Here is a 19,430-nt window from a genome sequence, read left to right as displayed (position 1 = left end):
ATCCTATCAAAGTGTAACAGAAACATCCATCAGCTTACATTTGCATGAAGTATATACACGACAGCACTGTTGCAAATTGTTATTTCTCTATTTTGCTTGATGTCTGAATATTTGACCGAAACAGTCTAATGGTAGTTTCAGTAACATTAAAACAAATGAGCCATGGAAGGAGATTCCACCTATGATACTTGTTGTTTGGGTGCCTGCGTGAAATACCAAAGATTGAATTTGGTCTTAAAAGTGGTTTATCATTTATCTCCAGATTTAATTCTAATTTGATAATATTGGCTTTGAAGATCAATCTTGAAAAATATGAGATCTATGCAATTAATTGAGGAAGTCATGTAGTCTGTTATTTTAGGACATTATAGTTTGTACACATGCCGGTTTTCATCCTTTTTTATCACAAAAATGATTGATATAGCACAGTACGTTATGTTGAATCATTTTGGACTACTGAAGATTGATGTTAGGCAGTTTCTTCTTGCACCTCTACATTTTTCTTCTTGCACTCTCACAAAGTTGCACAAAGATAAAACTGTCCCTATATAAGCTGTACATTTATTTATTTGTATTCTGGATTATGAAATCCAGTAAATTTTCGGATTGACACTTCTGGTAAATTTTCAGATTGACGCATTCAGTAATCTCTCCCGAATTGATGCTTCCGATAGTACATGAATGATAGTGTTAATCCAAAATAAAAAAATGCAAAACATCCATTGAAAAAACCATTCCGGATCTGTCAATCCGTAATTCAAAATATGTATTCTGGATTCAGAAATCCATAATTGAAAAATATCATTCCAGATCCACCAATCCGTAATAGAAATTAGGCTTCCGGATTCAGTAATCCAGAAATCAATAATTTATGCAAACTTTGCTTTCGGAATACCATCTCATCCGGAATACAACATGATTCACTTCCGGATTGATGAATCCGTAGCACACTCTCAGATCCCAAAATTGTGGGGTCAGTTTCAGAATTTACAAAATTGTGGGGGTACAGGAAGAAACTGCCTTGATGTTATATGTTGGTCTATCTAGAAGAGAAGACCAAGAGATTAGATTTATCTGGTGCGCTTCTTAGAGGCGCTAAACTCTTGGGAAATACATCCCCAAATTGCTCTAACAATTTATACAAGCAGTTTGAACTATTAGAAGAATTAAAAGAAGGGGAAGAGGAAGTTTTAATAAAAAACTGTTTTTGGATTAATATTACTTTCTTAACCTTCTTTAGGGAGATTAATACGTTTTCTTTCTTTCTTTCTTTTTGACCTTTTTCTTGATTGGATATGATCGTGTAACTTGAAGTTCTAAAACACATTGGCTTATTAAAGATTTGATTTTAGTTTGATAAGCAAGATTTGAAATCTAAAAGTAGAAACCAATTCGCATAAAGTTCTTTTAAGTTCAGATTTAAAACAGAAGTATCAGAAACAGTTCTTTAATCTTTAATGACTTACAAGTTACTTGATTCACTTCAAATATCAAAACACTTGCAGTTTTAAAAAACTAGTTAAACATTTAATGACTTTGTTAACAGAAAACTGTAAAGAAAAGGGCTGCAGTAAAACAACATATATAATCTTCAAACAACAGATTCATTTTAAACCAATTTTACTGTTTTTCCAGATATTAAAGAAAGTGAGTATGAGAGCAGAAAAACACACAAGATTTTATACTAGTTCTCTCAAAACTAAGCTACAACCACTCTCATCTGACACTAAGATAGATTTCACTAATTCACAATAATCTATTACACAAGATTATACAAAAGCAATTCTTGAACCCTTCAAAAACAATATACACTTATTAAAAAAAACTATTTCAGAAAGCTTATGTTTAAGGAAATCCTATCTTGGAAGCACACTATCAAAACTTTACAAAGGAAATAAGTATGGAACAAACAAACACACCTTGTTTGCAAATTTAGGAGACTCAAATTGGACTTCCAAATTACAGCACCATGACAATATTAAAATAGTTTCACCAAATTAAAGCAATTGTTTCACCAAAAACATATTGAAAAACTAGTACAGGTTGTAAAAATATTTTAATAGATTTTAAAAACCTGTGACAATATTAAAATAGTTTTTAAAATCACTTGTGCTTAGGATCATCATCATGGCTATGAGATATGTAGTTAGATCAAGATACAAAAGACACTTAAACAATTCTATCTTAACTAAGATAAAATGACTGTATACACTCCTTATGACAACATCCACATCCACATCTCTTCAAGGTTAATTTTTTCATCAAACACTTCTTCATCAAGCAATATAGTTGAGAAGAGTTTCAAGAACTCCAAAAATGATCACTTTGTCCAAAATTTGATCACCAACTTCAAAAATGTGAAAATCTAACATATATGTTGGGAGCACAACACCAGAGCTGATATGCTTTCACAATTAACAACCGTCAAGAAGAAAGGGCTCCATCGTTGATACGGACGAATGTATGACGACTGAGATACAAATAAACTGGATAACACCCATCAAATAGTTCATAGACACTTTGTGACTGTGAAACGCAGCAGGGAAAGACAATGAGGCAGCAAGCTGCTCGATTTTTCCTCATTGGTCCCAATATCTACCGAAGAGGATATAGTTGGCCACTTTTAAAATGCATTTCTCATGACCAAGCAGATTATGTCATGCGAGAAATACACGAGGGGGTATGCGGAACTCACTCTGGGGAAAGAACGATAGTTGCTAGGATACTAAAAGCAAGTTACAATAGGTTGACCGTGCAAAGTGATTGCACAAAATTTGTCCGAAAATGTTTAAAGTGTCAGGAATACGACACCCTATCACACCAAAAGCTTGAGAATCAACATTATACTCTCTCTCCATGGCCATTTGCAAAATGGGGAATGGATATCATTGGACCTTTCAACTCAGGGAAAGGACAGTGTAAGTTTATGCTGATTTGGATAGACTATTTCACTAAGTGGATAGAGGCCGAGCCTTTAACATTAATAACAACACGAAATATTCAAAATTTTGTATGGAAAAATATCATTTTTCACTTCGACATACCCCATGTCATTATCATTGATAACGTTCAGTAATTCGTCGATCGAGGACTTGTTGAATTTTATGAGAAACTCAACATCAAACATATCACGAGTTCAGCGGAACACCCCCAAACCAATGGGCAGACCGAAGTTGCTAACAAAATAATTCTCAACAAATTAGAAAAGAGACTCGACCCAGCTAAAGGCAAGTGGACCGAGGAGCTTCTTGAAGTTCCATGGGCTTATGGGTGTACGCCACAGTCCACCAAACAGGAGACCCCGTACAATTTCAGTTGAAATCGGAGAACCCTCCCTACAACAACAAACATTTGACCTAAACCTCAATAAGGAAAGCCTACTGGTCGGACTCGATTTGATCAATGAATTCAGAGAAAAAAGTAGAATAAGAGAAAAATATTGCAAGATTCGAGCGGCAAGACGATATAACTCAAAGGTGACACCTTAGAATTTCCAAAAGAGAGACTTGGTCTGGAGAATGCATAGTGATGCTTGAAAAAATGAAGGTAAATTCTCAGTAATTGGAAAGGACCTTTCCGTGTTAAAGACACAGCAACCGGACGAGCCTATTATTTATAATTTTATTAGGGAAATTTGTACCGAGAACGTGGAATGTCATTCATCTCAAATTTTATTACCGTTGAAAATCTAAATAAAAATAGTGTACTTTTTCCTCACTCGGCTGTTTTATCCCTAAGGAGAGTTTTCGACCAAGAAGGTTTTAACAAGGCACTTTCAAAATTATTTATTTGATCTATATTACATGCTATTATTAAAAATGCAGGATTGTTCGGTTAAGGCAGTCGCTTAAAAACTAGCAACCCTTACCGACCGAACGACTACTCGGTTAAGGCAACCGCTTAACAGCTAGCGATCTTTATCGATCAACTACTTGGTTAAGGCAACCGCTTAACAACTAGTGACCCTTATTTATCAACTACTTGGTTAAGGCATCTGCTTAACAACTAGCGACTTTTATCGATCAACTACTCGGTTAAGGTAGCTGCTTAACAACTAGCGACCCTTACCGGTTGAACAACTACTCGATTAAGGTAATCACTTAACAACTAGCGACCCCTATCGATCAACTACTCAGTTAAGGCAGCCACTTAACAACTAGCAACCCTTATTGATCAACTACTCGGTTAAGGCAACATAGCCTTATTGATTAAAAATGGCCATTTCGTAACGTAGTCAGCTCAACAACCAAGAGGTATTTGTAGAAGACTGAAAGATGATTTTAAAACCAAATTCCCAAGTTGTTGAAAATTTATTTTACAGTGCCCGGATGGCATTAGATAAGCTGCCACTAAGGCAATCACGTCAAATACATATCAGGGTAAACATTCCTCGCAACCAAATGATTTAACTCCAAAGTTATTCAGCCAGAGCCTTAAACAATTATTAAACGGGGCGTTAGGTTCGACAACTGTTATTGATAGTTCAACCAATAATTCGTCAACATAAAACATGTTATCAGGTGGAAGAAGAAAACAGTTGCACAAATTAAAAGCACGCTATCAGTTGGAAGAACAAAATTGCATTAATTAAAAATGTTAATTGTTTTATGCCCATAACCCGGTTCCAGGAAATTTCAACGAATTATAAACTTTACAAAGGGTCGAACAACTCTTCAATAGAGCATTTTCCCTCGTCTTGTCCACCAAGGTTATCACTTTGGCCTTTTGCAACCACGTCCTCCTTGTCTCCACCGACCGATATGATCTTTCCATTTACCACATCCTTATCTATATCATATCGATCGTCGTCCAGAGGGACAGCGTGGTAGAAGGCATCCTGGTGGATACTCTGAAAAAAAACATTGCTTGTTGATGCGGAGAAGGAAAGACTCATATTGCTCCAACTTCTCAATCAAATCATTCTTTTCATTTTTCGCTTCCTCCCCAACCTTAATGCGGTCGGATCTCATTTTGCAACTCTGATTCCAGAGTTACCACTTTTCCCTTGGCCTCGTTCGCTTTAGCACTATCTAGGAGAAACTTCTCGTCCAGTGAGCCCATGGCTTCCAGGGTTGATTTTTCAAAGAACTATAGAACTTGTCCAACTCCGCTTTCAGCTTAGCCACCATAGCGGCTGAGTTTCTCTTCATTTCATCACCCAGTGCTCGGGTCACCACTAACGACCGACTCAGCATCTTGACCATCCCTTCAAACAAATCATCTATAAAAATGGTGACGATGATGCTTTCCTTTTCATTAGTCATCCCCACTTGAATACCTTAGGCCAATTATAGACGTTCACCTAAACTTGAAGGAGAAGAGGATGACCCTGCCTCCATTCAAGGTTGGGACGCCTTAGCTGACCGACCTCTCTTCCTTGGGTTGGAAGGTTGTAGGACGATCGTGGTGGGCACCACATCAACGATCGGGACCGATGTTCTCGCTCTAAGCACCTCCAAGGACCCTTTTTGGCGCATGACCGTTGACCTTCAGTTGCTTCAAAAAATTTACCGGCTCTGGGTCAATCTGAGACATGATTTATGCAAAACACAAATAATTAAGCATTAAATCAACATATGAAACAAAGCCTTATGAATGTTAAAATGTAACAAAGCTACAAGCTTTCGAGTAGGAAGCCTGTTAGGAAGTTGGTCGAAAACATGAAAGATTTCTTTATCCTGGGGAGTCATGGAGGACCTCGGCCAGGAGACATATCGCGTGGGATTGCACGTCCAATGGAAAGCAAACTTCGTTCTCCCTTCCGAATTCATAAAGGAATGGTTTGTTGTCCGTGTTGATCAAGAGTGATCAAGGGCTTTGAAGAATCCAAATCCAAGTGTTTGATGCAAGGCTGGAGTTGCTGCTGTATTTGGGGTGGGATCTGGGTAGTTTAAAAGTGTAATCCACTCTTTGTTGAGTCTAAAGCTAATGTGTTTTAAAACCTTTTTGAATTTAAGTGTTTTTCAAAACTAAGTGAAAAACAACTTGTTGTTTTGTCGAAACAACCGATTGTTTTACTCTTAGGTGTTTTTAAAAGGTTGAAAACTTTTTGGTTGGTTGACTTGCTGTCAAACCAAAACAATCAGTTGTTTTGTGGTTTCAACCGATTGTTTTTTTGAAAATCCTAACATAATTCTGTTTTGGTGGTTGAATGTGCTTTAAATGATTTCCAACTGGATACGCTCCTTCATTAAATGCTTTGACCAATCTTTGAAAAGTATAAAAGTTTTGTTTATGTTTTAAAACAAACAAGAAAAACAGACTTGAGTTTTTCAGTTGTGAAAAAGTTGCTTTCAAGATTTGAACATTCACATCAAGCTCTGGGTTTTCTCAAGAAAGAGTGGAATACTGTAAACAAGTGTAATTCTTTCTGAATCTTCTGTATTTTCTGGTGTTGTTGCCAAGGAGTGTTGTGTGCTCTTGAGGTGGTCAAGATTAATACTCTTGGTGTGTGTTATGCCAAAGTGAGTGTGTTTCTTGAAGGGTTCAAGGTCACTACTCTGGTGGTTTGTGTGTAATCTGTTTTGATTGCTTAGTGGATTACCCAGTGGCTTCTGGGGACTGGATGTAGCTCTTGGATTAAGGGTGAACCAGTATAAAATGTTGGTGTATCTATTTCTTCCCTTAAACTCTTTTAAATTCAGTTGTTATTGCTTTACTAGTATAAACAACCGATTGTTTCGCAGAAACAACCGATTGTTTTTCTTGTGCTTTACTGTTTTGTGCTTAAATTCTTGGCTAACTAAAATTCTGATATGGATTCACACAAAGGATTTTGTTCAAGCTGAAAAAGTTTTCAAAAACCCCTCTTAAAAAATTCACCCCCCTCTCGTTTAAGACCATATTTTCTAACAATTGGTACCAGAGTTTGGTACTTGAAAAATATTCAAGTTTGATCCTAAAATCTTTTTTTTTTCTATGGCTGGAAAACTACCTTTTGAGGAGGGTGCTTCAATTAATAAACCACCTTTGTTTTGTGGTTTGAATTATAAGTATTGGGAAGCTAGAATGAAAATCTTTGTTGAATCTATTGATCAAGGAATTTGTGATGCAATTGAAAATGGCCCTTTCATTCCTAAGATTAAAAAGAGTGGATCTTTTATTAAAAAACCTTGGTTCCAATGGACTAATGAAGAAAGTGAGAATGCCAAGTTTGATTGCATTGCCAAGAATATCATAACTTCTGCTTTGGATTCTAAAGAATTTTTCAGGATTTCAGAATGTGAATCTGCTAAGGAGATGTGGGATGCACTTAGAGCAACTCATGATAGTACCACTGAAATGAAGAAAGCAAAGACAAGAAGTCAAGTAAGAAGAAAAAGGAGGCAAAATAAAAAAGGTCTCAATCTGTGTTTTATGGTAAAAAAGGAGGATGATTCAAGCAGTGAAAGTAGTGTAAGTTCTTCTGCTTCTGTAAATGCTGAAAACTATAGTCAATTACTTCAAGCCTTTAAAGAAACTCATGAAGAAGCTAACCGATTGGCTCTCTTGAATAACCGGTTGAAGGGAATGAACAACTGGCTTAAAACAGAGTCAAATCACTGGAAGAAGAATTGGAAAATTCAAAAACAGATTTTGAAAATCTTGAAATTCTTTACAAAAACTCTTCTTGCAAGTGTGACTCTATTGTTTGCGAAAATTGTGAAAATCTTGAAAAGAAAGTTCATTATCTTGTAAGAACTGTGGATAAGATTTCAAAGGATAAATCCAACTTTGAGAATGTCTTGGCATCTCAAAATTGTGTTTTTGGAAAAGCTATATTAGGTTTTAATCCACAGAACAAGCAAGATAAGTTTTCAAAGTAATTTTCAAAACTGCCAGAAAAACAATCGATTGTTAAATCGAAACAACCGGTTGTTACATGCTTCTACTGCATGAAAAGTGACCATTCAGTCAGATTCTGTAAAATTAGAAAATATTATGTTCCTAAAGGCATTATGAGATGGATTCCTAAAGATTTTGGAGTTCCTAGTGATGAATGTAAATCAAAAGGACCCACATTTATAAGGGGACCAAATCTTTGTACTTGAAATTTTCCTTTGTAGGGTTTAGGGTTTGTAAATCAAAAGGACCCACATTTATAAGGGGACCAAATCTTTGTACTTGAAATTTTTCTTTGTAGGGAAAATTGATGGAAATCATGCAGCAATGGTATCTGGACAGTGGCTGCTCAAAACACATGACAGGAGATAAATCTAAGTTTGTGAGCATCATCTTCAAACAAGAAGGTCATGTAACATATGAAGACAACAACAAAGGAAGAATTCTTGGAAGAGGCTCTATAGGAGACAAGAGTATCTTGCTTATTCATGATGTCTTATATGTAGAGGGACTAAAACGCAACTTGCTTAGCATTAGCCAACTGTGGGACAAAGGCTATCAAGTAATCTTCAAGACAAACTCTTGTGAAATCTGCCTTCCTAACTCAAAAGAGGTAATGTTGATTGGTAAGAGAATCAACAATGTCTATTTCTTGGATATTTCTTCTCCTTGTTCTATTGATTGTCTTCTTTCTAAGCATGATGAATCTTGGTTATGGCATAGAAGAATTGCTCACATTCACATGAATCACTTAAACAAATTAATCTCCAAAAGATCTTGTGATTGGGTTGCCCAAGCTTAAGTTTGAGAAGGACCACATATGTGAAGCATGTCTAAATGGGAAACAAGTTAAAAATTCCTTCAAAATTAAAAATGTTGTTTCATCTTCAAAACCCCTTGAGCTGCTCCACATGGATTTATTTGGACCTTCAAGAACCATGAGTCTTGGTGGCAACTATTATGCTCTTGTTATTGTGGATGATTTCTCTAGGTACACATGGACACTCTTCTTGGAATCAAAGAGTGATGCCTTCTCTGCCTTCAAAAAGCTTGCTAGAAGGTTACAAAACACAAAAAACAACAACATTGATTTTATAAGGAGTGATCATGGAGGGGAATTTCAAAATGAGAAATTTAGCAAATTTTGTGAGAAAACTGGGATCTTGCACAATTTCTCTGCACCAAGAACCCCTCAACAGAATGGGGTAGTGGAAAGAAATAATAGATCTCTAGAGGAATTAGCAAGAACCATGCTAAGTGAGTCCTCCCTACCCAAGTACTTTTGGGTTGATGTTGTTAACACTTCTTGCTATGTGATGAATAGAGTGTTGATAAGGCCAAGAAAACTTCCTATGAACTCTTCAATGTAAGAAAACCAAACATTTATCACCTAAAAGTGTTTGGATGCAACTGTTTTGTTCTGAATAATGGGAAAGAAAATCTGGGAAAGTTTGATGAAAAAACTGACTATGGCATCTTTATTGGTTATTCCTTAAATAGTCCTGCCTATAGGGTCTACAACAATAGGCTCATGATTGTAGAAGAATTTGTTCATGTGGTGTTTGATGAAGTTGATCACAAAAACATTCAAGCCTCAAAGAACAACACAGAAGAGGATGAGCAGAACATCAGTTTGTAGAAGCTGGACTGCTGTCCAGAAAAACAACTGGTTGATTCATCGAAACAACCAATTGAAATTCTACAGTAGAGTGAGTTGCCTAAAGAATGGAGAATACCAAGAGATATGTCAGTGGAGAACATCATTGGGCAGATAAAGGAGGGTGTTTCTACACGTAGCTCTATCTCAAACTTCTGCAGGCACACTGCTTTTGTCTCTCAAGTTGAACCAAAGTCTATTGAAGAAGCTCTTAAAGATGAAAAATGGGTGGATGCAATGCATGAAGAGCTAAATCAATTTGTAAGAAATGATGTGTGGTTTCTTGTCCCCAAGACATATGAGATGAACATCATTGGATCTAAATGGGTTTTCAGAAACAAGCTAGATGAGGTTGGAGTAATTACTAAAAACAAGGCAAGGCTAGTTGCCAAAGGCTACAATCAAGAGAAAGGAATTGACTATGGTGAAACATTTGTCCCTGTTGCAAGATTGGAAGCTGTGAGGTTGCTACTGACCTTTGCTTGTATGAGTGGATTCAAACTCTTTCAAATGGATGTGAAGAGTGCTTTTCTCAATGGTTTTATCAATGAAGAAGTATATGTTGAGCAACCACCGGGTTTTTAGGATCATCAACATCCCAATCATGTTTTTAAGTTGAAAAAAGCTTTGTATGGGCTTAAACAAGCTCCAAGGCAGTGGTATGAGAAACTTAGCAACTTTCGTTTATCTCATGGTTATGAAAGAGGAATGATTGACAAAACTCTTTTCATCAAGAAGTCAAATTCTGAAATTATCTTGATGCAAATCTATGTTGATGACATCATTTTTGGTGCTACCAAAGATAGTTTGTGTGAAGAATTTGTGGCTGCTATGCAAGGTAAGTTTGAGATGTTTATGATGGGGGAGCTTTCTTTCTTTCTTGGATTGCAGGTCAAACAAACAAAGGATGGAATTTTTCTATGACAATCAAAATATTGCAAAGAAATTCTCAAGAAATTTGAAATGGAAAGTTGCAAGGAAGCTAGCACACCTATGCCTTCAAGCTGTTATATGGATGCAGATGGTGCTGCAAAAGGAGTAGATCAAACAAAATACAAAGGTTTAATTTGTTCCTTACTCTATCTTACAACAAGTAGATAGGATATCATGTTTGCCATATGTCTTTGTGCAAGATATCAAGAAAATCCAAAGGAATCTCACTTCAAAGTTGCAAAGAGAATTCTTAAATATCTCAAAGGAACAACCAATGTTGGTTTATGGTATCCTTCTCACTCTCCTATACACTTAATTGGTTATTCAGATTCTGATTTTGCAGGGTGTAAGCTGGACAAAAAAAGCACAAGTGGAACTTGTCATCTTCTTGGATCAAGTCTCATTTCTTGGCATAGTAAGAAGCAAGCTTGTGTAGCTCTTTCTACTGCAAAGGTTGAATACATTGTTGCTGGGAGCTGTTGTGCACAAATACTTTGGCTTAAACAGTAACTTGCAGATTTTGGATTGAAGATTAGCAAGGTTCCTTTGCTTTGTGACAACACAAGTGCTATAAATCTCACCAAAAATCAGATTCAACACTCAAGAACTAAGCACATTGAGATTCGTCATCACTTCCAAAGGGATCATGTGAACAATGGAGATTGTGAAGTGAAATTCATTGAAACAAAATTGCAATTGGCTGATATATTCACAAAACCTCTACCAAAAAAAAGGTTTTTCTTCTTAAGAAATGAGTTAGGCATTCTTGACTCTTAAAATCTCTCTTAAACTGTTTTTAATACTTAAAGTCTATTTGTGAAGACTAATAAGGGGAGAATTGGTTGGTTTTTGTGTTGTTTGCTCTCTATAAAATGTTTCAAACTGTTAGATCTCTCTAATTTCTGAAATTGGAACTGTTTTGTTGCTTCTGTTGACAGAAACAATCGATTGAATCGAGGAAACAACTGGTTGTTTGTTTGATACAATGTTTAGTAAAAGTGCTATCCTAACCTGCTGCTATAGATGCCTTGTATTGCATAAGTTTTTGTTTTGCAGGTACTGCTTCATATTCAAACAAAGTCCAACACAAGCAACCAGGGATTTGTCTTTATCAAATAGGGGGAGATTGTTGATCGTGATCAAGGGCTTTGAAGAATCCAAATCCAAGTGTTTGATGCAAGGCTGGAGTTGCTGCTGTGTTTGGGGTGGGATTGGGTAGTTTAAAAGTGTAATCCACTCTTTGTTGAATCTAAAGCTAATGTGTTTTAAAACCTTTTTGAATTTAAGTGTTTTTCAAAACTAAGTGAAAAACAACTGATTGTTTTACTCTTAGGTGTTTTTGAAAAGGTTGAAAACTGTTTTGGTTGGTTGACTTGCTGTCAAACCAAAACAATCGGTTGTTACTTCTTTGAAAATCCTAACAAAATTCTGTTTTGGTGGTTGAATGTGCTTTAAATGATTTTCAACTGAATACGCTCCTTCATTAAATGCTTTGACCAGTCTTTGAAAAGTATAAAAGGTTTGTTTATGTTTTAAAACAAACAAGAAAAACATATTTGAGTTTTTCAATTGTGAAAAAGTTGCTTTCAAGATTTGAACATTCACATCAAGCTTTGGGTTTTCTCAAGAAAGAGTGGAATATGATTGCATCTGTATTGATTTCAGATTGTTCTGTAAACAAGTGTAATTCTTTCTGAATCTTCTGTATTTTCTGGTGTTGTTGCCAAGGAGTGTTGTGTGCTCTTGAGGTGGTCAAGATCAATACTCTTGGTGTGTGTTGTGCCAAAGTAAGTGTGTTTCTTGAAGGGTTCAAAGTCACTACTTTGGTGGTTTGTGTGTAATCTGTTTTGATTGCTTAGTGGATACCCAGTGGCTTCTGGGGACTGGATGTAGCTCTTGGTTTAAGATTGAACTAGTATAAATTGTTGGTGTATATCTTTCTTCCCTTAAACTCTTTTAAATTCAGCTGTTATTATTTTACTAGTATAAACAACCGATTGTTTCGCAGAACCAACCGATTGTTTTTCTGGTGCTTTGCTGTTTTGTGCTTAAATTCTTGGCTAATTGAAATTCTGATATGGATTCACACAAAGGATTTTGTTCAAGCTGAATTTTTTTCAAAAACCCCTCTTAAACAATTCACCCCCCTTCTCGTTTAAGGCCATATATTCTAACAGTTCGGCTTGATAAAGAATTTAAAGTACCTCTGCTTGAAGTGTTTATAGGACGAGTAAGAACGTCCAAGACGCGTGGATCCACCTACTCGTAATCCGGACTGTCGGACGCAAGGTCGACCGACTGATCCGAATTATTTACATATCTCACACCACCAGATGCGAAGTGAGTGTGCTTAGAAGACTCAATATTCAAAATAATTCTAGAAGACTTAGCGGGGAAGACACTACTAACCTTTAGAGTAAAAGACGTGAAAGAAAGAGAATTGCTCGAAACTCGACACTTGCTTCACGCTTGATGAAACTCAATAGCAAGAAGATAGGTAACAAACTTTACAATGTTCATAAACACTTCTATTTATAGAACGTCAATGAGGAGAGAGAATATCATGCTCCCTTCTTGGACCGTTAGATCATTTCGCATCCAAAGGTCCACAATGCTTGGCATATGAACCGACATGGATCAGTAACCGTTAGATCTCTTGGATCAAACAATACACATGAAATTACAGACACTTCGAAAAAGCACAAGTCACGTCTCTGACAGCATTAAATGTATCCAAGTAACATCTTACCTCGAGACACCGAAAAATCACATATAGACTCTTCAGAAGCTTACGTTCCTCGAGCCTGGGGGACAAGTGTACCTGTCAATACTGGACAAGCCAATCACTCGGTCTCGGTGACCGATTGACCGTGTCAAAACACACTTTAAAGCACTTAATAAATGACAACAACGACAGTTATGAAAATTTGTTATGGGTCATAATCATGTCCCACTTAATGCGGGTGACATCTCCGAAAAATCAGCTAAACAACTTTTTAACTGAAATATATTGAAGATATTTTCTAAATATGAAATATACATATATACCAATATATCTCCCTATAAATCAGGGATCATACTACACATCAGTTAACAACTGATATTTATTCGGCCCATCGCAACAAAGACATATGACTAAACACTATAAATAATCAATTTACAATATACACTCTTAACTCAAAGTTCTTACTTGTGCGTCGGAGTATCTTTTTCAAGTCAACATCGACCGAGCATTGGTGGAATAAAGAAGGAGATTAGAAGCAAGGAGCAACCGACACATCAACAATTGTCCAACCAGTTTCAGGTACTATCTATCTCATCAAAGAAAACCAAAAGAAATTTCCTCAAGAAGTGTTGGACAAAAACTAAATTTACTAAACCTTGAAATGTGGCTGGGGCGTTTGTAGACCAAAGGGTTTCACCAGATATTCATATTGTCCCCTATAAGTTTTAAAAGTTGTTTTGTACATATCATCAAGATCCATACACACTTGAATATTATAGTTGGCTCTCAAATTTATTTTTGAAAAAATGGAGGATCCTTGCAACTCGTCTAAAAGATCAACCATAACTAGAATAAGGAACTTATTCTTAACTGTATTTTTGTTGAGATCCCTATAATTCACACAGTCTCCATGTGTCATCTTTCTTTCCCACCAAAACAGCCGGGCTGGCATAAGGACTTTGTTGTTCTGGATTACTCCAGTTTTAAGATAATCTTAAACTAATTGATCAATGATGTCCTTTTGGGACTTAGCATATCAGTAGTGTCCTTCATTGGTAAGATTTGCACCTTCAACCAAAGGAATCTGATGGTCATAACCTAGTCTAAAAAGGGGTAACTCGTAGGGTTCTAAAAAACATCATCAAATTCATATAATAAACTTTGTATTGAATGCAGAACCTATGGTTGATCTGCCAAAACTGTAAGAGCATGCATGATCCCTTCACTGTTGTGACACAATTGTAGCATAGAAAAGTGCACACCACCTTTGAGAGCTTTAATGAAGTTATTTTTGTTAGCGGTTTTCAGATGTTGTGATGTAGCTCCTTGTAACACATGTTTCTTGCCATGCACCCATAATTCCATAGTCAAGTTGTTAAATTCCAAGTGATATCACCCAAGGTAACCAAGGTTCCAAAATTAAGTCACAACAACCTACAGGAATTAGAAAAACATCAGAAGTAAATGTAGTTTACTATACTTTCCAAGAAAAATTATTGACCATAGAGGAAATAGTAATTTTGTTACCATATGCGACTATAACCATTAATGGTTCGCGTTCTTCAATTCTGCATCCAAACTTCTTGGCCATTTGAATATCCAAAAGGTTATGAGTATTATTGCTATCTAACAAAATCTGTCGGGGATATTCGTTAACTTCCATAGTTCTAAAATTAGCAATCTCGGTAAGAGCACTTACTGAAATCTGAGGATCATGGCAAGCTTTTGAAATGGCTTCAGTTGTTGTGAATTCTTGTTCTTCATCAGTTTCTTTCTTGGGCCTCTAACACATGAACCTGCAACTTCTTGTGTCAAACTGTGTTCTGTTGTGTATGGTTCATCACAAAAATAACAAAGACGTTTGGCTCGTGTCTCATTCATAAAAGCAAGGATCAATGTTCTTGTTGATCTAATTTGTGGATTCAGGTTGTCGGAGTATTTAGGAATCCCTGTTTTTTCCAGCAACACTGGTTTAGAACCTAAAATGCCCTTGTTCTTGGTTAGATACCAAGAAGAATAAGTAAAGGTGGACGTATTACAAAAGTTTTCTGCATTGTAGTGGGTTAAACATATGCACTAGTATTTGTATATCTTTTTTGTAAACCTCAAAGAAAGCAACTCAAAGTATAAGATTCTGATAGATTCAAGTGATTAATAATCGCGTCAAAACCTCATTAAATCTGCCATGGGATCCACACATATATCTCCAAGAAAGCCCTTATTCTTGGTTAGATACCAAGAAGAATCGAAAGTTTTCTGCATTGTAGTGGGTTGAAACATATGAACTAGCCTTTGTATATCTCTTTTGAAACCCCCAAGAAAGGAACTCAAAGTATAAGATTACGATAGAATCAAGTGATTAATAATTGCGTCAAAAGCTTCATTATATTCATCCACTCTTGTGGTTTACCGCAACCTCATCAAATCTGCCATGAGATACACACACATTCCCAAATTGTTCTCGAACTAATATGCAATATAACCTTTCCAAGAAAGTAAAGAGCAGTTTCTATACTTTGCCAAAGTTGCATACCATTAAACCGCACGACCTTCCAGATGAATTATGACCAATTGAACCTGAATATCATCAGGTGTATGGTTAATTACGAAGAAATCATCACACTAATATAAACACTGCTCCACATTATCACCATTGAACCTTGGGAAATCAATTCTTATAAATCTTTTCCACAAGAATAAGGTGTTGCTTATGACCACCAGGGACAGGAGTAGAACTTAAGTCACCCAAAGAAAAATGACTAATAAGTTCATACACGGTTTCTTTTAAGGAATCAGTAAGGGTCCGTTGAATATGGATCCTACTGATTTCGCTAACCAAACATCCAAGCTTGCAGAAAGACATTCCTCCAAGTCCTTCATAACCACAATGTTGCATGTAGATTGAGTGGTGTGTATAGATTTTGGAGGGAAATTGAGTTAATTAAATTTTTTTAATATATAATATTTATAATTATTTATATTTTTTAATTAAAAAATTAAAAAGTATGATAGAAAAATTAAATTAAAATAAATTTATGAAAATAATATTTATTATTATATATTAATTATTTTATATAATATATATTTTGTTGATATTATAATTTTATTTTATTATTTTCATTATTTATAATTATATCTTATTATTAATAGTATAATTAAATATTTTTAAGATAGTTAAATAAATTTATGTAATATTTAATTTTATATATTATAATTAAAGAATATTTGGATAAAATGTAATGAAATCAACACAAATCATTTTGTGTGAAAAACAAAAAAAAAAACTCTCATCTTCTTTCCTGTCCACTTTCTCACTCTCAAAAATCAGTTAAACAAACACACACAAAATACTCATTTTTTTCTTCATTGCACGTATCATAAACAAACACAAACACAATATGAGAGTCCTTTGAATGAAACTCACTAATTTGACTACACAAACATCCAAACGTGCAGACATTTCTCCAATTCTTTCATATAACCACAATGTTGCACATTCAACCATGAAATTATGAATTGAATCAACCTAGACTGATACAAATTGTTAGGTACAAGCTATTAGGGTTTGAGCATAGGGAAGAAGAGAGAAGATCTAGGTGTTTTATCACCCGATTACAGAAAAGGAAACTCAAAATCAAATTCCACAAGATTATAGAGGTAAGAAGCATACAATGAGTTGCAATAGTTTTTTCTATATATTTTACTCATGGCGGTTCCTATATATGTAGGAATTGGCCAGCTAAGAAATTGTAGACTACCCTACAACTTTATAACACATAAGACAAGGGAGCAACGACACAAAGTGTAGTAGAAGAAGAAAAAACAAAGAGTAATTGTAGAAAACACAAAGCGAAATGATGCATTTTTTACCCATTAAAATATATAAGAAGACCATTATTTTAAATAATCGTCCTCATTTCATATTATCAATGACAATTCATTTTAAACTATCATCACACATACCAACAATCTGGTTATTAATTATCATGATTCCTTTATAAATGTTATCCGAGAAAATTTGGATTTATTAAAAAAACCAATGTGCCATCTTCAACTAAAGTTCTTATATGATTGTCATGTAAAGACATCTAAATGAATAATTTTGTATTATCGTGTAGAATATTGAAGAATATTTGTTACCATTAGGGCAGATTTGTTGGTTATAAACCTTGCATAATGGTACACCTATAGTTATGTAAAATTATCTTCACAATTAGTTAGGAAAGCTACATGATAGCATTTATCCAAAAAAATTGTATCATCACAATTTAATGGAGAATTCTGGAGAGGGGAACATAGTTTTGGTCGGCATCTTTTCTAAGACTAATAAATAATATTATAAGTTACATGTGTCTCATGTTTTTAATGTTGGCTGTCTCTATGCACAGGTACTGATTACAGAATATCATGGCACATCTTCTCACTTCCTGTAAAAATTACGTTAATATAATTTATTTATTTGATTTGGTTATATAAGTTAGTCGTGTGGGAATTTATTTATCTAACTATAAAATCTTTTTAAGTTTCCACGATTTAATGAGCAAATGTTAAGAAACTCGTAACTAAAAAAAATTAAAAAAAGTAATGAAAACTCGTAACTCAATTCGAATGAGTTATTATTCGAGTTAGTATTACACATAATATAATTAAAAATAAATTTATAATTCATAAAATGGTTATGAATAAAATAAATCAACCAAATGCTTAATACAAATAAATTATAAAAAACAAATTATTTATATTAATCATAGAATAATTATCTTCCACCAAACTTTATTTTTATTAACAATCCTCCGTTTATGATCCATTGTGCGATTCTGCAACGTTTTCTTCTAAAAAGTCATAAGATTGTATGGTCTGCGATTTTAATAACATTGGTGGTTAGAGATGAAGATTTTAATAATAATTGTGAAGTCGTGGCAAACTTTCACTACTTTCTTTAGTTATCAAAACATAATTTACGAAAATTGATTGAAGCCGTGGATTTGGTGGATGATTCCAGCTATGAAAAAGTCGTGCATGTCCTGTATGATTCCATTCTAGATAATTTGAGAAATTTAGGTTAAAAGAACTCTTGTCGTGAATGACTTTTCTTAATTTTTTTTAATGACCAATTTGTAGTTCACAAATTCCAAGATTTCTTTAAATGAATTTTTCAAATTATCTAAAATTGTGAAGGACATGCCAAACTTCTTTACTAGTCGTCCACAAATCTACTATTTCAAATAACTTCATAAATTAATTTTTGATAACTAAACAAAGTTGAGTTGTGAAGGTTTACCGCAACTTAATAATTATTTGATATCAAATTGTCTTTATCTCTAACAACTTCTTCTTCGATTAAATGTACATATTGAAATGATTTCAATGAAATAAAGTAGTCTCCCATACACACAACTTATTATATATGTAATATATTTTTTTTATCCAAATCCCTAATAAATAAATCGAATTGGAGCATTAACTTAAATTTTCCCTAACTTCCTACCACATTAGCACTTAATAGATCCTCTCATTATTTCTAATACGCAATGTTTGTTTTAATATCCAATCAAGCAAAATTCCGGTCCAGTTTTCACATCCCCACAGAAGTTACTCAATTCAGCTTCGAGTTTTCAAATCTTCAATTCATCTTTTTTGGTTCTAACGATGAACGCATTACATACTGGATTTGGGGTTAAGGTAAAAATTGCCCATTGGGACCCATACCCATCTCTAAGATCCTAACTGTCTAGTTCTATCATCTCCTATGATCCCGTGCAAAGCCATTACTGAAAGCTAGGCATGGATTGAAATTGGTATATATTACTACTTGCATAGGATTTGCTAAAGCCTCAACTACGGTAGTCATGCAGAGGAGAGAAGTGTGCGAGCAAGAATTGAGTTGCCAAATTAGTGCCTTGAAGAAATTTTGCACTTCTTTATTTGTCAGTTTTATTTTATACATTCAAGAGATCTCCTATTTTTGGAACTCCAGTTGTCTTCCAAATCCACTATTTATAGAGGATACAAGAAGGGAATGGGAGTGATCTGACTTAGGCTTCTCATGAAAGAAAGGGGCCTCCACACATGGCTTTACAAATTTAAAACCAGTGTTGATTCAATAATGGAAGGTTTAAAAATATGATTTCTGAAAAAATTACCTATGTAACTATTCATCTTAACTAAGCACACTTTCATCGTAGGTAACTAGGTATACTATTATTAAAATTTACTTATGTAACTATTCTTTTGCTGATAAAAAAAAAAAAAAGAGTATATAACTATTCATCTTAAATAAGCATACTTTCATCG

Source organism: Phaseolus vulgaris, chromosome 9 (assembly GCF_000499845.2).
Source record: "Phaseolus vulgaris cultivar G19833 chromosome 9, P. vulgaris v2.0, whole genome shotgun sequence".
NCBI classification, from domain to species: Eukaryota; Viridiplantae; Streptophyta; class Magnoliopsida; order Fabales; family Fabaceae; genus Phaseolus; species Phaseolus vulgaris.
The sequence above is the reverse complement of the archived record's forward strand: the minus strand, read 5'-3'. Positions refer to the sequence as shown.